The 22,424-nt window shown below is 39.3% G+C and overlaps 1 long non-coding RNA gene across 1 annotated transcript in view; it reads right to left on the reverse strand.

The window, feature by feature from the left end:
* Positions 1-22,144, reverse strand: part of LOC117036883 (uncharacterized) — a 167,987-nt gene extending 145,843 nt beyond the window's left edge. The window contains exon 1 of the long non-coding RNA XR_004425453.1: positions 22,040-22,144. This is a non-coding gene — a long non-coding RNA (uncharacterized LOC117036883). The remainder of the gene's footprint in view (positions 1-22,039) is intronic.
* Between the last annotated feature and the right edge of the window lie 280 nt (positions 22,145-22,424).

A 22,424-nucleotide genomic window follows, 5' to 3' on the forward strand; every position in this document is an offset into this window, starting at 1 on the left:
CAGTGACGGCTTATTCCTCCTGGGTGTCTGGGTGCTCGGCAAGCCCGTTCCCATAAGTGCTCACTTCCTCTCTGCACCCACACCAGCAGCAGGGGCTACCTCTTTGCGTATTTACAGGACAGCAACGTGGTTACAAACATCCGCTCTCAGCTAAAAGCTGCCTTGTTTGAATTCAGTCACCATGCTTTCCATTTTACGTCACTTGGATGAGTTACTTGAACTCTCAGTGTGGCTGCCTTCTCTGATAAATAAGCATGATGGAATCTATTTTTCTCATAAAGCTGAGGGGAGGAATCAAGGAGATATACTTAGGAGGCTTGCACATACTTGGTCAATACTCAAAATGTTAGCTATTACTATTTGTGTCCCCAGTACCCACCAGCCAGGAATGAGGATGCCGTAAGTACTTCATGTTACTGAAAGTAAATCCATGGATTATATAAGACAAGGACCAGTATTCCTGTTTAGAGACCATTAAAAGCAGCCTGAGCGAAGTAAAGGAACTTGCCCAGTGTTAGCTACTAAGGGCACGACAGGCTTCCCATCTTGGTTCCAGCTGTGTCCAAAGGGCAGAGAAAACTCATCGTCTCCCAGGCAGGTCTCTGAGCTTGCTACACATTGAGCAACATCTATGTTTCCAAAATGAACCAAGGGCATTTGTTTTAAGGAATGATTAAAAAATTGTTGAGCAGAAATGTCATGAGGCCCCCTCTCAAATCACTGCCAATTTACCTGCCGAGGAGCAAGAGCTATGCAACTGGGACTTTGTCCCCAAATACTCTCCCAAACTCTGCAAACTGGGGGACAGGTGACATTCTGACAGTGAACTCTCCCATTTAAGTCTCTGCCACTCAATCTTTGTTAAAGTGGGTTTCTTTTTTTTTTTTTTTTTTTTGTTCTATAATTATTTTTATTACAGTGTATAATAATATTTTAATTATTTAATAATCTTACAGCCTATAAAAACATTTTAATTATTTATATTTGGTTAATTATTTCTTAACTTCATAAGGGTTAAGGGAAAGAGGCAAAGCAAAGAAAACAAAGTGAAAGGAAGATTTAAAATTGATTAAATACCCAGCAAATACCAAGGTTTATACTGTTGTTACCTCAAATTCACTCCTCTTTCTATATTACTTTCATGACTGCATATTTACTTCTGTAGTTGCACATAATGAGAACTGGTACGGGTTTGCATAGCCTCAACTCATTCATGACAAGAGCCTTGATTATCACACAACGTGATATTTACTAAGAAACGAAGAGGGTTTAGAAAGTTTTTAAATATCATTTTAGAAAGAATTTTCTGTTTGGTTTAATTGACCCTCAGATTTCAATTAAGCAGAATTCGTCTTTTGGGGGGATACCCCAATTAACCAAAGTTTTACCTTCTGTGAACTGAATTTGACCTTTCATCTAAATATCTTTTGTGTGTCCTCCCTGTGTGAAGAGATGAGTACAATCAAGTTAAAGTGTTTTTCTAATCCAAAAGTTCTTATTTTCCTTAATACCACCATGTTTCCCTTCCTCTGAATAATTTGGATATTCTAGCAAAAATAGTTTAAATTTTTTAAGCTTTATTTATTTTGTCAATTGGGGCTATATTAAATTATGGAGAAATTAGCTGATTTGAACATTTCGTTTTAATTTGGCAATTATGGCTTGTTGATTGTAACTCTTTTTGCTAATCTAATTATTCTTAACTTATTTTTAATTATAGTCGACATACAATATTATATTATTTCTGGTGTACAACATAGTGATTCAATATATATACCTTACAAAGTGATCTCCACAATAAGTCTAGGAGACAGACCCCTTAACACCACAGATAGTTATTACATATTGATGACTCTATTTCCTATGCTGTACGTTACATCCCCATGATTTATTCTATAACTGAATGTGGGTTTCTCATAATTAAGAATCATGGCTCTCGGAGAAGATAAGGGGCAACTCAATAGCTCAAAACCTGCTGGAAAATCCCAGTGCATACTGCGGAGCCCACACGCCTGACCATTGTCCTCCCACTCTGTGCCCTGGGAGCACAAGGAAGCCACCTACACGAGAACTCTCACTCTCTGTGACAATGACGTCAGTTCCTCCCTGACCACTGCTACGAAGGAAAGGATACTTTAGGAGAAGAAAATGCTCCATGCGTAGCTGAAACCCTTCATATTTGGTCATCCAGTAGAAGTTATTACTAAGATGGATGTTAATTTATACGAGGACCTTGTAAGGAAGGACGGGTCCCGCTCTGGGAGCCCCGCTGCTTTATCACCCTAATAGATGTGCAACTTTTCCTCACGTGGTCTCAAAAAAGAGGCTACAATTTACATGTCTGAGTTTTTCATTGTACCTGATGTGTCTACGTTTTAGAGATTTCATTCTCAAAGCATATGCTTATACGATGGATCACTTTTCTTTCATACCTTGTACTCATCAAAGGGAATTGGGTTCATTCTCCCAGAGCTAAAAGAGATGACATATATCACTTAAAATCTTAAAGAATTAACCACTAAAAATGTGCCTGAAAAATGCAATGCGTGGGGTTCAAGACCCAGGGTGCAGGACCACAGCTGACTTCTAGCTACTGACACGTAAGGTGACCAAGATTTTAGCTGGCTTTTGTCACTGCAGTGTAACCCCATTCACCTCTACCCATCCATATGTCTCTGCTCTACTTCCTAGCAAAATTGTTGGAAAACTTGTCATCACTAAGCACGTATTAAGCTGCTATAACACGCACAAGCCATGTCCTGAAGACAGTGAGAGTTTGCTCCCAAACACCTCTATAGTCCAAAATACTACAACAATGGAGAAATAGCTCTAGACTTCTGGAGATTAAAACAATAATTCTGGACCTAGCTGTGTGTGTGTGCTGAAGGCAACAAAAGAAGATTCCTAAACATTCAAGTTTCATAAAATATACCACCCAGGTACCTCATTGGTGGGAAGTCAGAACAGAACCAAAACTTAGAAAGAAAGGAGAAGTCTTAGTACATATAAAAGACACAGCAAATGTACCGACCTTTTCATACCTGTCCTCTCTCTATGCTTTTCCTCCTGTTAATAAGAAAATGTCTTTACCCCTAAAAAAATTATTTATCTCCTCACCTTCTCACAGATTTTTCTTCTGCAATTATTGTCTCTCTCTTGCATTATTTTCAATAGCAACACAAACATGGTTATATCGCTCATCAAAACAAAAGTGTGTGTATGTAGGGCTTGGGGGTGGGGTAGGGAGGGAAGGAACCAGTCCTGCCGACACCGTGATCCCAGACTTCCACCTTCCAGAACTTGGAGACCATAGATTTCTGTTATTAAAACCATCAGTTTGTAGTATTTTATTACAGCAGTCCTAGCAAACTAATACAAGTCCCAATCCAGCCAAACTGTGAAGAGATTGAATCTCAACCACTAGGGGCATTCTGCCCACCCTGTGCCCCCTGCTCTAAGTCTTTTCGGGTTCCAATGTGAAGTTCAGGCCAAGCCAGGGGGATAACCCTGGGGAAGTGATTCTAGAAAAAAAAGGTCACCCTTTGATCACCTGACCTATGGATCCCAAAGTCTGGACACACCACCATTCCCTTCCGATATGTCTCCACCTGACGCGCTACTAAGCTGGAGGGTGCTGGTTTCTGGTACACTTGGACCCACCTCCTCTGACCCACTCCCACTCTAGGGAATCTCATCTTGCTCTCCCCCCCCCTTCCTCAATGACAATGACAAAAGCCAAGTAGAAATATTGCCTTTAAGCAACTTCTGCATTAGACCTCATCAATGCCCTTGAGAAAAACAAACACAAAAGATTTGGCCCCCTTCTGAAAAAGGAGACTAAAATTTTGTGACTATCATATATCCAGCTGCCAGTCATTCTGAGTTTTTCAGATCAGCCAAAACAAGGCAAAGACTAACATCTCAATAATTGATCCTGCCAAAGCAGAGATGTGCAGGCAAAACTGACTTAACCTGGTAAGAGCTCCGCAAGGCAGATGGTAGCATACCAAGAGGGTCACCCTGTGACAAGCTCATGACTAGAACCCAAATGTCTCATAATCAGAACACCAACTGAACCACGTGGCAGGACATCCTCCAAAGGATTCAGCAAGCTGGAGAGCAGGAAGAATTCAAGTCGTTTCTGGACAGACAGTCATTTCTGCTGCCTCCTCCTACGCTGTGTCTTCTTCTCTCACCATCTCATTTTTTGAACTTTTAGCAAATAGTATACAATTATAGGCGGTCAACAGCATGCTCTCCCTGGGGAAGTTCCCTCGTCTGTTTTTATTCTCTGCTTACAGGAACTTCCCACTTTCTGTACATGTCAAAGCTCCTCTGTCTCAGGAAATAAATCTGCTTGTTGCCTGATGGTACATCCATTATAATGCTGTCGTCCCTGAGAATAAAGGTAGTCCGAGGCGATTAAATAAAAGCTGGGACATTTTCTACTGAAACAGAAATACAAGCCCACTGCTTCCCCTGTTGATAAATGAAATTTTTGTTGACAAAACGATTTTGCGTGGATGCTGCAAGTTGGGTTCTTGTTACGCTCACCAGTAATCTTCTGAATGATGACTGTAGATATTATTGTTTCCCTTCTTTATGTGGGTACTTGACATTCAGAGTTACAAAAGAAGTGAAGAGGTATGTATTATTCTCAAATGGAAAAAGCCTTTTGGACAGGAGCTTAATGTCTGTTTCTTAGCAGTATTACCAGTAGATGCGCTACAAGTATCAAGAAGGAGGTGGTCTGTTGTACATACGGCTCTGCTTTCTAGTTCCAGTAAATAGCCATGCACTACCAATAAAGTATGTGCCGTATTATTTAATTTGAAAGGAACTATGAATTGCTATATGAGGAAGAGAAAATTACTAGACTCTTGCATGTTCTCCCACACTAACTTTTCATGAGTCATTGGCATTTCAATCCCCCATCTTGCAGGAAGGAGTGGCAGGAAATCTGAATATTATTCCTATTGTGCAGAAATAGAAGGAGGAGTACATTTTGTTGACACTATTATAGCCAGAGCTAAAAAGTTGCAGCATTTTAAATTTAATTCGTCCACATATTAGGTCCAAACTGCTCTAGAATTTTTAAGAACTTCACAATCCATCCATCATCTTCAGACTTAAGATGAATGTCCAACTGCTCTTGGTTTGAGGAAGGTCACATATCAGAAAGATTGGGAGTCACAGATCTAAAGAAGAATAAAGAGCCTTTTAATAAAATATCAGGGCTTATAAAAAGGAGTTTTTATCATCAGCTCATCTCCACGGCACTAACTGCACATTGTGATATGATGAATTTCCAGTCAACTAAAGACATGTTTGAAGCTGTTTGCTCTTCTCTATGGTGAAGCTTTATACTTAACAAGCCACTTAGACTACGAGGAATTTCTAAGCTTCCCTGGCAACATCATGAACATGAATAATAAGTGTGGGACTGACTTGAGGCGACTCTCAGTTATTTCAGACAGGCTTCTGCGTGATCCCAGCCTAGGTTTGCTGCACAGCAGTGGTCCACAGCCCTGCTTCTGCTTTTCATGTGCTCAGACATGAGTCCATCTTGAAAGTGATGAGTTCTATGGTGCATTACCGTTTTGGGAAAAGTCGCCAGCTCTAAAGATACCAATACTGGATGCCGTCTCTGAAATGACCCAGCATTGAGCAGAGATAACGTAACTGAATGGCTGGGGTGATTGCCCCAGCACTGGCATGCCTTATGACTCTGTGTCTTTCACACTAACACCCCACGGGCCGCGGCGCTCTCAGATCTGTACTAGGGAGACACAGTGGCATCCAGAGGACGAAACTGTCTTGGAGAACCTTGCAATCTTCCTCCTTTGTGACTACTTCCTACCGATCATCACTCATCGGGATATCTGACACTAACAATGGAGGTATTTTTACCCTGATTTTATAGGTGTGTAAATTGAGGCCCAGAGCTGTTAGGTAGCTAGCTTCCTGTAGCCACTGAGAAGTGATAGAGGCAGAACTAAAATCTCGGTCCGCCTTTCAATGAAAGACATCAGTCTGAGATTATTCCAAGCTCCTACTCATGTCATTTATGCAGTGTTGCAGATGGGGTGGTAATAAACATGAGAGATAAAATTGTAAGCAGCGCAGTGCGTCCTTGCTCCATCCTTGGCCACTTTCAGATGCTCCCCGCCCTGATGCTCACCCCTTTTTGTCTACCCCTTTCATCAAATCCACTCCAAGGGAAAAATATGATATCCGTCATTTAGACATTCGCATGAATTTCCATCAGTAAGTAATCCAGATTTTAGAGCTACAAAATGCGACAGGAATCATCTTTTCTGAAGCCACTCGTATTAGAGATGTGGAGACCAAGCCACAGAAAGGTTAAGTGATCTACCTGGATTCACAAAGCTTATTATCTGCACAGCAGAAGCAAGAGCTCTGTCCCCTGACTCCCAGCTCAGGACTCAACCCAACCACCTTTCCAAGGTGTTTTGCATTAGTTTTTCTTTACTTCGCAAAGGAAGGTCTCCCCAAAATTTTACACACCAAGGACTAAATGGAAAAAGCATATTGAAAGACATGAGCCCAGAAGCATCCCTTAAACGGCGTTGGAAGGTAACTGCTGACCCTCTCTTCCTGTAGACCAGCCTTGTGGAGGGAAGCCCTTGGGAGCAGGGGGCACCTCTCTCCCCTGACAATCATACGCAGGAATGTCCCCTGAGCCACAGCCTCCACCTCCTTCTGCTTCCTGGTTTTTTTTTTTTTTTCAATTAAAGTTCATTGGAGTGACAATGGTTAGTAAAGTTATATAGGTTTCAAGTGTAAAATTCTGTAATATATCATCTATATATCACATTGTGTGTTCACCACCCAGACTCAGTTCTCTTTCCATCACCATATATTTGACCTTCTTTACCCTCCTCTACCACCCCTCTCCCCTTCCTACTCTCTGGTAACCATTAAACGATTGTCTGCGTCTATGAGTTTTTGTTTCTTTGTTTGTTTGTCTTATTCCTTTCAGTTTTATACCCCACATGTCAGCAAGCATCTCTTCCCTCTCTTTTCTTCAACAGGTAGCAACACAATCAATGCATTAAGGTCCCACTGGAAGCCACCACTGTGTAAAAAAATAAGGTTTCAAAGCAGTCATTTCTAGTGGCTAAAAGAATGGACTTTCCCTTCGTGATTATGTTCATTAGCATAGATTTCAATTTATCTCAAATAACAAGGAAAACAAGATTGAAATCTATAGCTGGATCCCCAGGTGTAATGTTTCATTTTTTTTTAATCGATATGAAATTGAAGTCATTTTTTGTTAAGTAGTTTTGGCTCCAGCCCTAAAGTACTCAGACAATTATGCTGCTTTTTGTTCTCCAGACAGTTGGTCATATTCAGCCTACACTTGTTTTTCCTCTCAGTCTTTATGTCCTACATAAACAGAAGGCTGTGAGTGTCAGTGCTTCTGAGAGCATCTAGCCTGTCAAATAGCTATGTGTGGTCTGCTTAGGGGACTTATGGATATTTTTCTGGGTCTGTATCTATAAAGACCAATCAAGGTGGAGAATGAGGCAGATCATCTGGATACTTCTGGGGGAAAATATGGAAAAAGGAAAAGGGAAAAACCTCAAGAGCCTGACTATTCCAATTGGCCATCCTCATTATTCTGGTTTCATGTATAATTGTTCTGTTTCCAACACAGTACATGGACTTACATGAAAGTCAGAGCTAGAAGGAACCCAAGAAGTCAGAAGCAGAAGGAACTACGTAAGCAGCTGATTCTGCCTCCTCATTTTGGAAGTGACATACATAGAGCCTAGAGAAGGGAAGCTGTTCGGCCGCATCATAACCGACTCACAGAGCTGAGATTCAAAGTTACACGTTCTATACTTTATAACACTGATGTCGTAGTTTGGGTCTCCCCAAAATCAGAGCCTGAGAAAAAGACTGGGTGCAGGTCTATTTGGGAAGTAATAACAAGAAATAGGAGCAAAGAAGCAGGGAGAGGAGGCAGGGAAGAAGAAAACAAAAGATGTCGTTTAGATCTGGTCACTATTGTAGGTAGCGAGGACACCATCCTACCTGAGGCTCCCTGCAATCACACAGAATGCACCTCAGAAATGTGCCCCCAGGATGGATGCCCAGGGCCCTTCTGTACCCCTCCCTGCAGAAGCCTGCCTCCAGAAGTATGAACTCCCATGAATTTTCAGGCTGTCTGTGCTAAGCAAACCTACTGACTGGAGAGAGAGCCCTGGGACAGAAAAGCACAGACACAGCAGGATGCTAGAGTTGGGCCATTTTCAGCAACTTCCCGTCACAGCTGCAGCTAAAATCAGGCAAAACAAGGGGTTTGTCACAGACAAAAGGTCAACTACAGGTGCTTTCATTTAACCTGCACCACCTGGAGCTCTGAGGCTGCCCTGCAGCGTCCCCAGAAGCGGCTGAGAGAGGCAGGAGAAGCCACAGAGGAAGACCTGAGGACTATCTGCTCCATTCAGAGCAGTTCTACATCCCTCTGCTTTGCACTTGGGGGCCCTGCCTGAGATTCCATTGGAAGAAGAAATGGGGAGGGTTGCCCACGTATTAGTCAAGACTGTAGCTGTCAGTGCACAAACCAAACCAAACTTGCTTGAGAAAATACTTCACATTACTGAGAAGTCAAGGGCTACTCTGGGGCTTCGGGCGCAGTTGGATTCAGGCTTCAAACCGAGTAGTCTGGGCTTTATTTTGCCTGTGTGTCAATCTCATTCTCTCCTACTCCAGAGGGGTTTTTCTACAAAGTGAAAGACAATGGCTGCCAGTAATTCCAGGGTTATATTATACCACCTTAGCAATGCCATCAGGAAAGAAGGGCTTCTTACTTCTGGGGTTCATACAATCATAGCGAAGGACTCAAATGTCCTGCTTACTTTATCTGCCCACGCCTTGGACCACCGCCTCGGACAGTTACATATTCTAAAACTTTAGCATGCATCAAAATCCTCCGGAGGATTTGTCCAGAAACACTCACTGTGCCCTACGTCCAGAGTTTCTACTTCAGTAGGTCTAGGGTAGATTCAAAACCAGGCATTTTTAACAAGTTTCAGGTGAGGCTAAGTCTGCTGGTCCAGGGATCCTACTTTGTGTATCACTGGCCGCAGAGATGAGGTGGTCACAGTGAAATCAAGTCACAGGGCCAGTCCAGACTCCAAGGCGGGAGGGTAGGGAGAGACAGATTCCATCCCTTGATGGGAAGAGTAAAGAATCTGTGGGCACCTTTAATACGCTCTAGGAGACACAGTGAGGAGGTCTAACACAATGTAACTGCATCCTAGAAGGGAAGAGGAAAGAGAAGAAAGGAGAGCCCCCAAATGTGAAGAGATAATGGCTGAGAATTTCCCCAAACTAATGACAGACATCAACCCATAAATTCAAGAAGTACAAAAATTCCCAGAAGGGTAACTTCAAAGAATATCTTACTAGGCACATCATGGTGAAACTGCTAATAAAAGGAGGGAAAAAGCAAAGAGAAAATCTTAAGAGCTTCTAGAGAAAGATGACACATTACTGTCAGAGAAACAACAATAATATTGAAAGGTGACTTCTCAAAATAAGTGACAGGATCCAAGAAAAACAACTGAATGACATATTTGACGTGCTATAATAAAGGAACTTACGACCTATACACCAATTTCGAGCAAAAATATCCTTCAAAAATGAAAGCAAATTAAAAATATTTCTAGACAAAGAAAAATATGTGGAATGGAGATAAAGCTGTGCTCAAAAAAATTTTTAGTCTTAGAATGCATTTCTTTGAAAAGAAGAATAGCTGAACATTAGTGATTTAAGATTCATCCGAAGAAATTAGACAAACAAACATCAAATAATACCCCACAAAAAGTATGAGAAAGACAATAATGAAGATAAGAGCAAAAATTACTTACATTTAAAAACATTCAATAAAAACCCAGTAGTCAAAGTAGAGTGGTATTGACGAAAGAACAGACAAATAGATCGATGCCACAGACTGTAGATTCCAGAAACAGACCCACATAAATATAGTTGACTGATCTTTGCCAAAGGAGCAAAAGTAATACAACAGAGAAAAGAGAAACTTTTCAACAAATACTACTGGTACAACTAGACATATACATGCAAAAGAAAATTAATCTTGACACAGATCTTACACTTTTTACAAAAATTAACTCAAAATTGATTATAGACTTAAACATAAAATGCAAAACTATAAATCTCCTAGAAAATAACATAGGAGAAAATATAGATGACCTTGGGTATGGTAATGACTTTTTAGATAAAAACCAAAGGTATAATCCATGAAAGACATCACTGAAAAGCTGGGCTATTAAAATTAAAAATGTATGATCTGCAAAAGACACTGTTGAGAGAATGAGAAGACAAGCCATAGACCAGAAGAAAATATTTATAAAAGACATATCTGATAAAGAACTATTATCCAAAGTATACAAAGAACTCTTAAACTCAATAATAAGAAAACAAACAACCCAATTTAAAATGGCCAAAGACCTTCATAAACAGTTCAACAAAGAAGATACACAGATAGCAAATAAGGAATGAAAAGATGCTCAACAATGTATGTCATCAGGGAAATGCAAATTAAAACAATAATGAGATACTACTACGTAGCTATTAGCATGGTCAAAATCCAAAACACTGACACCACCAAATGCTGGTGATGACGTGGAGCAACAGGAACTCTCACTCACTGCTGATGGGAATGACAAATAGTGCAGCCAGTCTGGAAGTCATTTTGGCAGTTTCTTACAAACTTAAGCACTCTTACAAGACAACCCAGCAATTATGCTCCTTGGTATTTACTCAAATGAGTTGTTAACTTATATCCACACAAAAACCTGTATGTGGATGTTTATAGCGGCCTTATTCATAATTGACGAAACTTGGAAGCCACGAAGATGTCCTTCGGGAGGTGAACGGATCATAAATTGTGGTCCATGCAGACGAAGCGCTGTTATTCGGTGCTAAGAAGAACTGAGCTATCAAGCCATGAAATGACATGGAGTAAAAATGTAAATTCATATTAGTAAACGAAAGACCAACCTGAAAAGGTTACATACTGCATGATTCCAACTACATGACCTTCTGGAAAAGGCAAAACTATGGAGATAGGATAAAGATCAGTGGTTGCCAGGGGGTAGAAGGGAGGAAGGGATAAATAGTCAGAGTACAGAGAATTTTCAAGACAATGAAACTTTTATGTATGATATGACAATGGTGCCTACATGTCATTGGACATCTGGTGAAATCCGCAGAATGTACACCACCCAGACTGTACCCCAATCACCCTAATGTAAACTATGGACTTTGGGTGATAACGACATGTCAGTACAGGTTCATCAATTATAACAAATGTAGCATCTGGTTCAAGATGTCAATCGTACGGGCGGCTGTGGGTGGGGGCGGGGGATATAGGAGAACTCTGTTCTTTCCACTCAATTTTATGAATCTAAAACTACTCTAAAAAATAAGTTATATTAAAATACATTATTGAGATAAAATAAAGAAAATAATATTAAATGGAAAGCTGTACAGTGTTGATCGACCAGAAGATTTAACATTGTAAAATAGCAATTATCCCTAAATTAGTCTACAGACTCAATGCAATCCCAACCAAGATCTCAGCAAGTGTTTTTAAAACATAAATCAATAAGCTGCTTATGAATTTTATATAGAAATTCAAAAGGCCAAAAATATCCAGGAATATCTTTATTCAGGGACAGTTTCTGTTTACTTTTTTCCCTTGAATGGGCCGTACTTTCTGGTTTCTTTGTATGCCTTGAAATTCTTTTTTGTTGAAAACTGGATATTTTAATCTAATGATGTGCTAACTCTCAAAATGAGATTCTCCTCCTTCACCAAGCTTCGCTGTTTTTTGGTTTTGTGGTTCTTTGTTTTCCTTTCGTTTCCTTTTCTTTTCTTTTTTGATGGTCTCTGTGCCAAGGATCAGCCTGGAGTATAAATGTTGGCCTTTTCAGGTCTCTTACACACGCGCCCCTCCCGGGACATGCACAGTCACTTTCTAGTATCATATATGCGCTTGCTTTCGGGTCCTACTCTTTAGTGCATGGCTCCCAAAAGAGAAAGAGAAAATGAAGGGGTGGAGAGGAAAGGGCACCAGCCCTTCAAATCCCCTGGAAGGCTCTTCATCCAGAGAGGGAGGATCCTGCAACAATGAGGGAAGGTGGAAGACCCATGGCTACCTGCCTGATTGACTGCCCTCTGTGATCAAAAGCAGAAAGCAGAGATCAGAGCGCAGATCCCTGATAGCTCCAGCTGCCCACCCCGGCTCCAGCAAGTGGTGTGCAGGTGGCGTGCCAGCCAGTGGCTGGAGGGGGAGTACGGAGAGCTGCTACTGTGCCAAAAGCTGCAACTGACCAATATTAACCACAACTGCTCCATCCAGGCCTTCCCACTGGAAGTTGTAAGCCTTCCATAGATGCCAGAGTTCCAGAACAGACGGAGTCCACCAGTGCAATTGTTTTCCAGGTGAAGAGTCGTCTTCCTGGTGCTTCCTATTCTGCCCTCTTCCCAGAATCCACCTCCAGGAACATCGTGAAAAAGAACAAAGCTGGAGAACTTATACTGATAGACATAAAGAACTAAGACAGACGATAGCAATTAAAATGGTGTGTTTTGGACGAAGGATAGACAAATAGAGCAAGGGAATAGAATGTGAATAGTTTATGAGTCTAAATAAAGTTCTAGGATATATCCTAGGAAAGCACAGTCATAATTATGGAGTAGGCAATGATTTTTAAACAGGGCACAGGAAGCACTAACCATAAAGAAAAAGATTGATGAATTGGACTACATCAGAATCAAGCACCTCTGTTCATCAAAAGAGGTATTTAAAAGGCAAGCCACAGAGTAGGAAAAGTTCTTTGCAGGATATGCACAATCTGCAAAGATCTTATATGAAAGGGCTTATGCTCTCAAAAAAGAAGATATTAGAAAAAAAATGGGCATAAAATTTGAACACGTACTTTCCAAAAGAGGATATCTAAACAGTCAATAAACATTTGAAAGGGGTTGAACTTTATTTAAATAGTCATCAAGGAATTGCAAATTTAGACCACAAGGAACTTCTACTATGTAATTACAGAACAACAATATTTAAACGCTGACAATGACAAGAGCTGATGAAGTTGAGGAACAACTACAACTCTCACACTGTTGTAAGGAAATATAAATTTGAAAATTGTTCAGCAGTATTTACAACAACTGAACACACACATACCCTATGACCCATCATTTTCACACCTACGTATTTACCCAACAGAAATACATACATGTTTATGCACCAAAACACACGTGGGCAATGGTCCTACCAGTATGCTCTAAATAGCCAAACAATCTAAACATCCAGCAATAGAACAGGTCAATACATTGAGGTGTATTCATGCAACGAGGACCACACAACAACGGGAATGAAGGAGTCACAACGACATGCGACAACGGATACGTGTCACAAATGTAAACTAATACAGCCACTCATGCAAGAGTACCTAAGGTATGACTCCATTCAAATAAAGGTCAAAAACAGGGAAAACTAGTAACGATGGCAGACAGGAGAACTAGGAGGGTACACGAGGAGGGTTTCGAGAATGCTGATGTTTTATTCTGATCCGGGTGGTGGTGAAACGGGTATGTTCACTGTTTGAAAATTAATTGCACTATATATTTGGACCTTTTCAATATTTATTTTACTTTTTGAGTATATGTTGTTTCATTTACCATAAATAGATCCTACACAAAATACACACAGGCACAGAGAGTCACATGAAGACAGAAAATGATTTTAAACATACCGAATTCACAAGCTAAAAAGTAAAATACTTATCAAATTAGCAATATCCACAACATAAACAAACAAATGAACAACACTAAAAAAGATGCCTTCAAATCATCCTTTTTATGTCTGTATATTACAAATTGCCCTTTTTAGGATTCACCCGCTAGTTCGTTATTTCATGTTGAATAAAATCATTAAAATAGATGTCAGCTCTCATAGATCTGAAGAAATATGACCAACTTTCCCAGATATAGGGAAGAGAAATGAAAAGAACCAAACATTTTCCTTTTTCAACAAATGAGCTTCAGGTATTAAAAAAAAAAAAAAAAAAAAAAAAGTCATACCTGGCCTAGATAGGTATCTACGTATGCCAGCTTAGTTACAGACTGATCTTTTGTAGCTTTTGTAGCTTTGTATTAAACACCACTGTTTTCAATTTGTCACTAAAACATTAAGTAAGGGAGACTCCCAAAGACACCTACTTTAAAACGTTCCATGAAGGGGAAGAACTGGTTTTCATTTATTTGTTAATAAATAAATGATTATTAGGAGATCTGTGAGCTTATCTCACGTCATGTATCACTTTACCTTCGGGCAGTTCATCATTATAAAACGCAGGAATTGATAAGGTCCCATTTAGCTGTAGCATTCTATGCAAATGACGATGAAGCTACGGCTTCTACTCCAGAGAACGGATTACCTTAGCTAACACTAAATCTTGCACAGGACACACAGAAGGATTCTGTTCATCAGTTGTCCTGAAATATGTGTCATTCACAATCTCAAGGTCCTAATAATTACTAATTTATGACACCAATTTAGTGGCACCAATTTTGAAAGTGTCTCTTCTTTCTTTTAATAGTTAACATTATTTTTTAATAAAAATCCTATATACATTTATTACAAATCTAGAAATACCAGAATGTCCCTAGTACAGAACAAATCAGCAACCCTGTTTTAATTTATTTCCAAACATTTAAAACCTTGACTATGGACATACTGAAGTTGGCATACTTTTTTTTTTCATGCAGTTAAGAGAGTGGACATAGAGCAGATCGCTCAGACCTCAGCACTTTATAACATTTTTTACTATGAATGTTCAATTTAATATTTATAACATTATTAATTAATGATGATTAGCAATGGTTGTTTTACAGCTAGAACACAGAATTGTACTACCGCGTTTCCCTGAAAATAAGACCGGGTCTTATATTAAGTTTTGCTCCAAAAGACGCATTGGGGCTTATGTACAGGGAATGTCCTCCTGAAAAATCATGCTAGGGCTTACTTTCCAATGAGGTCTTATTTTGGGGGAAACACAGTAGAATTCTTTAGTATTCTAATTCTATCTGAAAGACTGTGTGAAGTTATAGAACCTGTTTTTCCATTGCATTTTCAGAGAAAGACAACACAAATAATATTACTGGAGATATACTGGGTCTCTCACATATCCCTGATAATATTGAGAAGAAATCTGCAGGATACTTGCAAAGAAACAAAATGGTGGGAGTTAAAAAAATCAATGTGAGATCCAGAAGACAGAAGTCTTCTAGGAAATGCTATGTTATTGTCAAACATGTCGCCAATACGCACAAGTTATTCTCAGGAGCTGGTCTATCTCTTTAACACGTGGCAACATTAAAGGAACCTGCTACTGTTTACATTTGGAGATCACCAAGGTGAGAGAACTCAAGGTGGGAGTTACATGAAGGACCACTTTTCTCACAAGTAAACAAAATGCCTCAGAGGGGCTCTCCGACCCACTGGAATGTTCCTTAACAAACACACAGAATGATAGGCTCATTCCTCAGTTTTCTCTCGAGTTAGAACGTCTGTGGTGATGTAATGCTCTGTCTTCCCCAAAGTATGGAGAACAGTGTTAGATAATGATGCCAGAGCAAAATGCTAAAGAAAGTGAAATAATATTACTACCCACACTTCTCAGCCCAAAATATTTCTGGTGTTAATATTAGAATGACCTAAAAAATTCTCAGAGAATAAAAAATTTAGAACTGAAAATATCTTTGTGGCAAATATCCAGATAAGTAAAGTGTGTCGCCCAAGGTCACAGAGCCAGATTAAAAAAAAAAAAGCCAAGAATAGAACCTGTTACCAGTAACAGGCATGGCTCAGTAGTTTTGACCACCAAGTGGTCAGCAGGCAACAGATAAATACACAAATGACACATACAGTTTTCAGATACTTAAGAAACTTCCTTCATATTATTACATATGTGCAGACAGGGTCACATCACAAACCCTAAGCAAAGGAGTAACACATAAAAAGGGGTGTGTGTGAAAAGGTGCGTGTGTGTGTGTGTGTGCATATATATACATACATACACACGCACACACACACACACTCATAGGTATATATTACATATACGCATATGTATATGTAACAGTATATATAAAGATGTAATAAATGTATATATATGGAAAGATGCTACTATGTGCAGTGTGTGTGTGTGTGTGTGTACACACACATATAATCCTATTACACATACAAACATCCTTCCCAATCCACTCCCAGTTCTGTGCCCTTCCCTCAACCATAACCTTAACAAACCACATCCCACAAAAAGAAGCAGAGTTGGGGACATTATCAAGAGAGGCATAAAAGGAGAGCTTTTGCTATCTCTTTTCAAAGATCTAAGGACCTTGTCTCATGGATGACGCTTCTATAACACTATCCTGTTAGGACCGAATAATATTCCCAGATAAATCCAGGTAGTTCCAACTTCTCTGGGTCAATCAGAGATACCACTGAGACTCTGTACCTGGAGTCTCCACAACACTTAAAAGACAGATAACTCCCACTTTATGTAAATCCTGCAGAGCAAAGAGAGAGGCAAGGAAGATTCCTAGATCTAACTAAATTATTAAGTCCTCATCACAAAAGGAGACCGTAAAAATATTCTGAAACAGAAAGGTTTGTAGGAAATTGTGCTAATGGTTTAAAAAATTAAGTTACCACTAAGATGTGAAAGCATATTAAGGAGAATGGAGAGGAATCAAAAGCACACAAAAGCAGGTGTCCGCTGATGCAGACATCCATGTCGTATGCTGGCTGCCAGTACAGCCCCTCCCTATGCTTTTAAACTACTTCCTTTAAAACCCGCCCAGCAGAGTTCATTTTCCCACTTTTAACCTAGTGCTCTTGATGCTTTATCTTGCTGCTCTTTTTCTTTTGTTCATCCAAGAGTAATATTAAAGTTAGATTATTCTATTTAAAATTGATTTTTTTAAATGCAAATAATGTGGTGGGAAATAAATAATTAAGGATATTTTTACTTGACTCATCGGGATAATTGCCTCAATAATGCCCTCCACAAGTTATACATAGACCTCACCGTAGTGATACTATATCTTATATTAAATCACCTACTAGAACCCACAGATCCAATCTGAACCCTCCAGATTTTGGTAAACGACACAACCACAAATCAAACTAGTTTAAGCACAATAAGGTAAAATAGTGGCTCGGGTACCCAGGCAATCCAGGGGTACCTCCGGCTACAGGCATAGCCGATCCAGGGGATCAAAGGATGACCGGACACCCTCTTTTTCCATTTTAGGGCTCTGCTACACAGTATTCTCAGGAGGGTCCATCCACATTGCAGTTTCCCACCTCGACCATCTCAGCTTAGCAACCTAGTGGAGAGAAAGCACCTCTTTCCAGACATTCCGACAAAATGTGCCGAACTGACGCTCCCTCAGCATGCCCCGGTTTGGGTCCATGCCTGACATAGCACGTGGGTTTCTCTTTGGCTCAATGTGGGTTTTCACGCCTTTGGAGTCAGAAGGTGGAGTCAGGCCCGCCCAAAGCATGTAGACACAGAAACCTGGGTCTCTCCTCAGAAGAGAGAATGAATGCTTGTCGGGGGCAGGCAAGGAACAGAAATGTCTCCTACCAGGACACACATCCTAGAAAGGACATAACGAGCTCATGAAAACACCTATGACGCATGGAATATTCCCAAAGACAGCATTTTAAGAAGGCATCAATATACCGTGTAGTATGCACGACCATTGCTACAATTTTTCATACCTTACAGATAAAGAAGTCAACTTCCATGAAGAATATGAACTCTACATGACGATTGGAAAATTACGTTACTGTCTTTTTAACAGTAGGCCAAGGAACCAGAGAACCAGAAACATTTTAAATATTTCTTCATAAGAACTATTAAATATTTTACTTGAAAATTCTTCATGGTTAAAATAACCATTTGCATTCAGTCATTTTTAAAAAACACGTTGGTTCATATGGTTTCAGTGCTGCATTGAAATAACATCTCTAGTTGTTTCATGGCTATTTACAGAGATCTTGACCTTCTTGTAAAATCTGCTACCATAGTAATCTCAGCAAATAATTAGCTCCTTAGGGAAAATCCAACACTTCATAAATTCTTGTTGAAACAGAAAATAGCCGTTAGCTCTTCTTCCTCAATTATGACACATTTACTACTTGTACACTGCTGCCCACTACATTTGTAAGGAAAACTAAGTTTTTTTTCATAGAAATGCTTTCAGACATTGTATCCACTTCTTCAGAATAGTCAAGGATGAAAAAACAATTTCATTTTAAGCAGACTATTAACAGCTTTAGAAATATTACATGCCATAGAATTTACAGCCTTGCAAATTATTTTTAAAATGAAAAGCCAACTCTGCCCTTTTTCCCTATTTCACTGTACCCTGTGGCTAGAAACAGACAACAAATCAAGTGCAAGGAACATTCTTTCTACTCACTTGGGCAAGTGACTATTTTCAAGCTAAGAGTATTAAATGTATCTCTAAATAGTTCATGAATAATGTAAAACATAAATACTGAAATCAAATATGGATATATATGTTTTGTTGTTTATGTATATTGTTTTAGTTTTAAAAGACTGCCAAAAAGAGCAAAATAAACAAAGATGGAGCATAAGGAACACAGGTGTATGAAAGCAAGCTGAAGCCAAGAATGAAGTTTGTACTCGATGTATATCCATGAAGTTTATTTGCTAAGTGTGGGTGTTCACCTGGGTACTTTGGTTTTAAATCTCCTAAAATGAACACTTATAGGTTATCCTGACACCAAATAAAATAGTGATCAGCAAAAGGACATCCTACATGAAGGACATGTCTGTAAACAACAGAACCTGGCCAACTGAGTATATATTATAGTTTAAATATATTACACTTTACATATATAATCTATTAGAAAATAGTTTAAATATATTACACTTTATTTAATCTATTAGTAAATAGAGAGAAAGAAAGACAAAGACAGAGACAGAGGTAAAGAGTAGGAAATACATATGAAATGTTTATATCTTAGTTTGCTTAGCTATCTGTAGATAAAATTATCGTAAGGTTCTCCTCTGAGTTATTTTTAGGGCCCTCAGTACTTATGCCTAGAAATGTTATGTTGAAAATAACACAAAGGGTCAAGCTCCAGAGATTTACATATCATGTACTGAGATTCTGTACTTACACCATCAAAAGCATCTAAGACCATGGTGATGGTCTTTTAGACATTGTACAAAGGAAAGACTTTTTGTTTGGTATAGACTAGAGTGACTTATAAACCAGGGTGACTCTTACACAGCTCAGTGGGATCTTATTGTAAAGTGGCTAAATGACGAGCTCTAGCAAGAAGGGCTCAACATTTGAAAATCAATCTATCACATCAACAGGCTAAAACAATCACATACTCAGATCAATAGATGCATAAAATGCATTTGGCAAAATCCATCACTCATTCTTGATTAAAACTCTCAGGAAACTAGGAATAAAGGAGAACTTCTGCAACTTGATAAGGAATATCTACAAAACACCTACAGCTAACATCATGCTGAGATCTTTTAATGCGGGAAACTCAAAGCTTTCCAATTCAGATCAGGTGCAGGGCAAGGTCCTCTCCCCACTTCTTTTCAACATCACACTGGAAATTCTAGCTAATCCCATGAGGCAAGAAAGGACAAGGTATAGAGACAAGGAAGGAAGAAATAAAACTGTCTATGTTTCAGATAACACAATTGTCTACATCAGGGGTGTCCAAACTGCAGCCCGCGGGCCAACTGCAGCCCGTGATCCATTGTTAATTGGCCCGCGGCAAATTCCAAAAATATATTTAGTTTACTTAAATAAACCAGGTGAGCAATACGTACTTCACCTCGAGTGAGCGCCCGGCTGTTTGTGTATTTTACCGCATAGGGCCCTCAGTGTAAAACATTGAAAAAAGTTTGGACACCGCTGATCTACAAAGAAAATCTGAAAGAATCGATGGAAAAACTCCTGGAACTAAAAACCGATTATAGCAAGGTTGCAGGATACAAGGCTAATACACAAAAGTTGAACATTTTCCTATATACCAGCATGAACAAGTGGAATTTGAAATTAAAAATGCAACAACATTTATATTAACACCCCAAAAAGGAAATACTTGGGTATAAATCTAACCAGATATGTATAATACCTAGACAAGATAGGAAAAAATATAGTATACACAGGGTTTGATAGTATTTGCAGATTCAGGCATCCACTGGGGGTCTTAAAATGTATCCCCCATAGATAAGGGGAACTACTATAATGTAGTTAAGTGTGCAGGTTCCAGAAAGAGAACATCTGGGTGTTAACACTAGTTCTATGACTACCATTACTTTGGGCAAATTCTCTGCATCTCAGTATTTCATTTATAAGAGAAGGTCACCAATACCCCTCATAGGATTATTGAGAGAATTGAAAGAAATAAATTACATGTAACATGCTTGCTCCTGAGTCAGTACTCAATGACTGCTGCTATTGCTAATTATTACCCAGGAATAATTTAAAGGATATTAATATCTTCAAGACTGATGATGGTGGTACAACTCTGTAAATATACTAAAAGTCATTAGATTATATACTAAATAAAAGACTACTGCCAGTTTAAAAAAGATCTATACAAGAAAAACTACCAAGCTCTGATAAAAAGAAATCAAACAAGAGGAAAAAAGAAATGGAGAGAGAATTCACGTTCATGGGTAGGAAGTCCCTCTATTGTCAAGATGTCAGTTCTTCCCAAATTGACCTATAGATTCAGTGCTTGAAGCCATAATGATAGACACATGTCACTACACATTTGTTAAAACCCATGGAATGTACACCACCAAGGGTGAATGAACAGAAATGTAACCTATGGACTCTGGGTGATAACGACATGTCCGTGTAGGTTCACTGATTGTTACACACGTACCATCCGGGGGGATTTTGACAATGGGGGAGGCTGTGCGTGTGGGGGCAGGGGGCATATGGGAAATCTGTGTATGTCCCTCTCAATTTTGCCTGTGAACCAAAAACTGCTCTAAAACTTTAAGACAACTTTTTAAAAGCAAACTCTGGAAATAACAGACTTAAGGTGGAATCTCATCAGCACGACTTACTGCCTGGTGTCTACAAGTCCCTTACACTGTCTTAGTTTCCTCATCTTATAAGAAGGGTAAGAATAGAATTTACCGCATGGATTTGTCATAAGGTTAAATAAAGAACTGGAAAGGGTTCTGGCTCACTGCCAGGATGGCAGCTCCACCACCATTATCATCCTCATTCTTACCTATGGAATCTTATTTCCAAAAGAACCAGCGGAACTTATAACTCAGCCTCTCAATCTGCTATCCTCCAGCATCAACCCCAAAGGGAGTATCCCAACCTGAAGTACAAATAAGCATTGTAAGTCTGTCCTCAAGAAATGTCCAAGTGCCATTCAAACCACTGAGTCAGTTCCAGTAGAAACACAATTAACAGAATAAGAATTAAGTCAATTGTCTTTAACTGTCTTTCAAACTCACCAATTCAAAGTTCTTGACACTGGCATTCGCTATAAGCTCACGACTTTATTGAATCTGATCAACAAAGCTAGAGTGAGCCTATACTTGTTCTTACAAGCCCCCTTTTTAGCACGTGCTAACATTATAGTTTAGGAGGCTAAAATGGTTTGTTCTAAAGAGCCATCTTCACGTGCTAGGACACCACAGTTAAAATCAGGGAAGTGAAACACTGGACGTAAGAGAAATGGCAGGGCAGGCTCAGAATGTGGAAGAACCCACGGTCCCTTGACTGATGGATGGAAGATACAAAGATGCACGCCATGGGTCCGGAAACTGACAGGTGCAGAAGCTATTGCTAAGATAAAGGATTAAGAATCAACAACACAGTTTCAAGAAAAAGAAAAGGTACTGAAAGATGGAAATGGAAAACTGCTTACCTTAAAGTGCTAGAGTGTGAGGACATGAATTAATGCTTCTGGAATCCAAGAGGCACTCAAGGTTATATAGTTTTTTATTTCAGTGACTCGGCCAAAACACCCTGAATGAATCAAGAGAATGCAGCTTTAATCCTAGACATGCTTAATACATTGTTTTTTGCTTAATACATTTTTGATTAAAGAATATGGCAGTGTTTTAAGCACATTTTACCTCAAAAAAAGCATAATTTAAAATAAAAAGTAGAGCAACATTGAGTTATAAAAAAATGATTGCTCTAACTTTGCTACCAAATTGTGGCAAGAGAAGACTTTTAAACGTGAAATGTACCTCAGATTGAACTGTCAAGAGTTACAATCACATCAAAAAAAGGCATTTCAAATTGTT

Source organism: Rhinolophus ferrumequinum, chromosome 17, assembly GCF_004115265.2.
Source record: "Rhinolophus ferrumequinum isolate MPI-CBG mRhiFer1 chromosome 17, mRhiFer1_v1.p, whole genome shotgun sequence".
NCBI classification, from domain to species: domain Eukaryota; kingdom Metazoa; phylum Chordata; class Mammalia; order Chiroptera; family Rhinolophidae; genus Rhinolophus; species Rhinolophus ferrumequinum.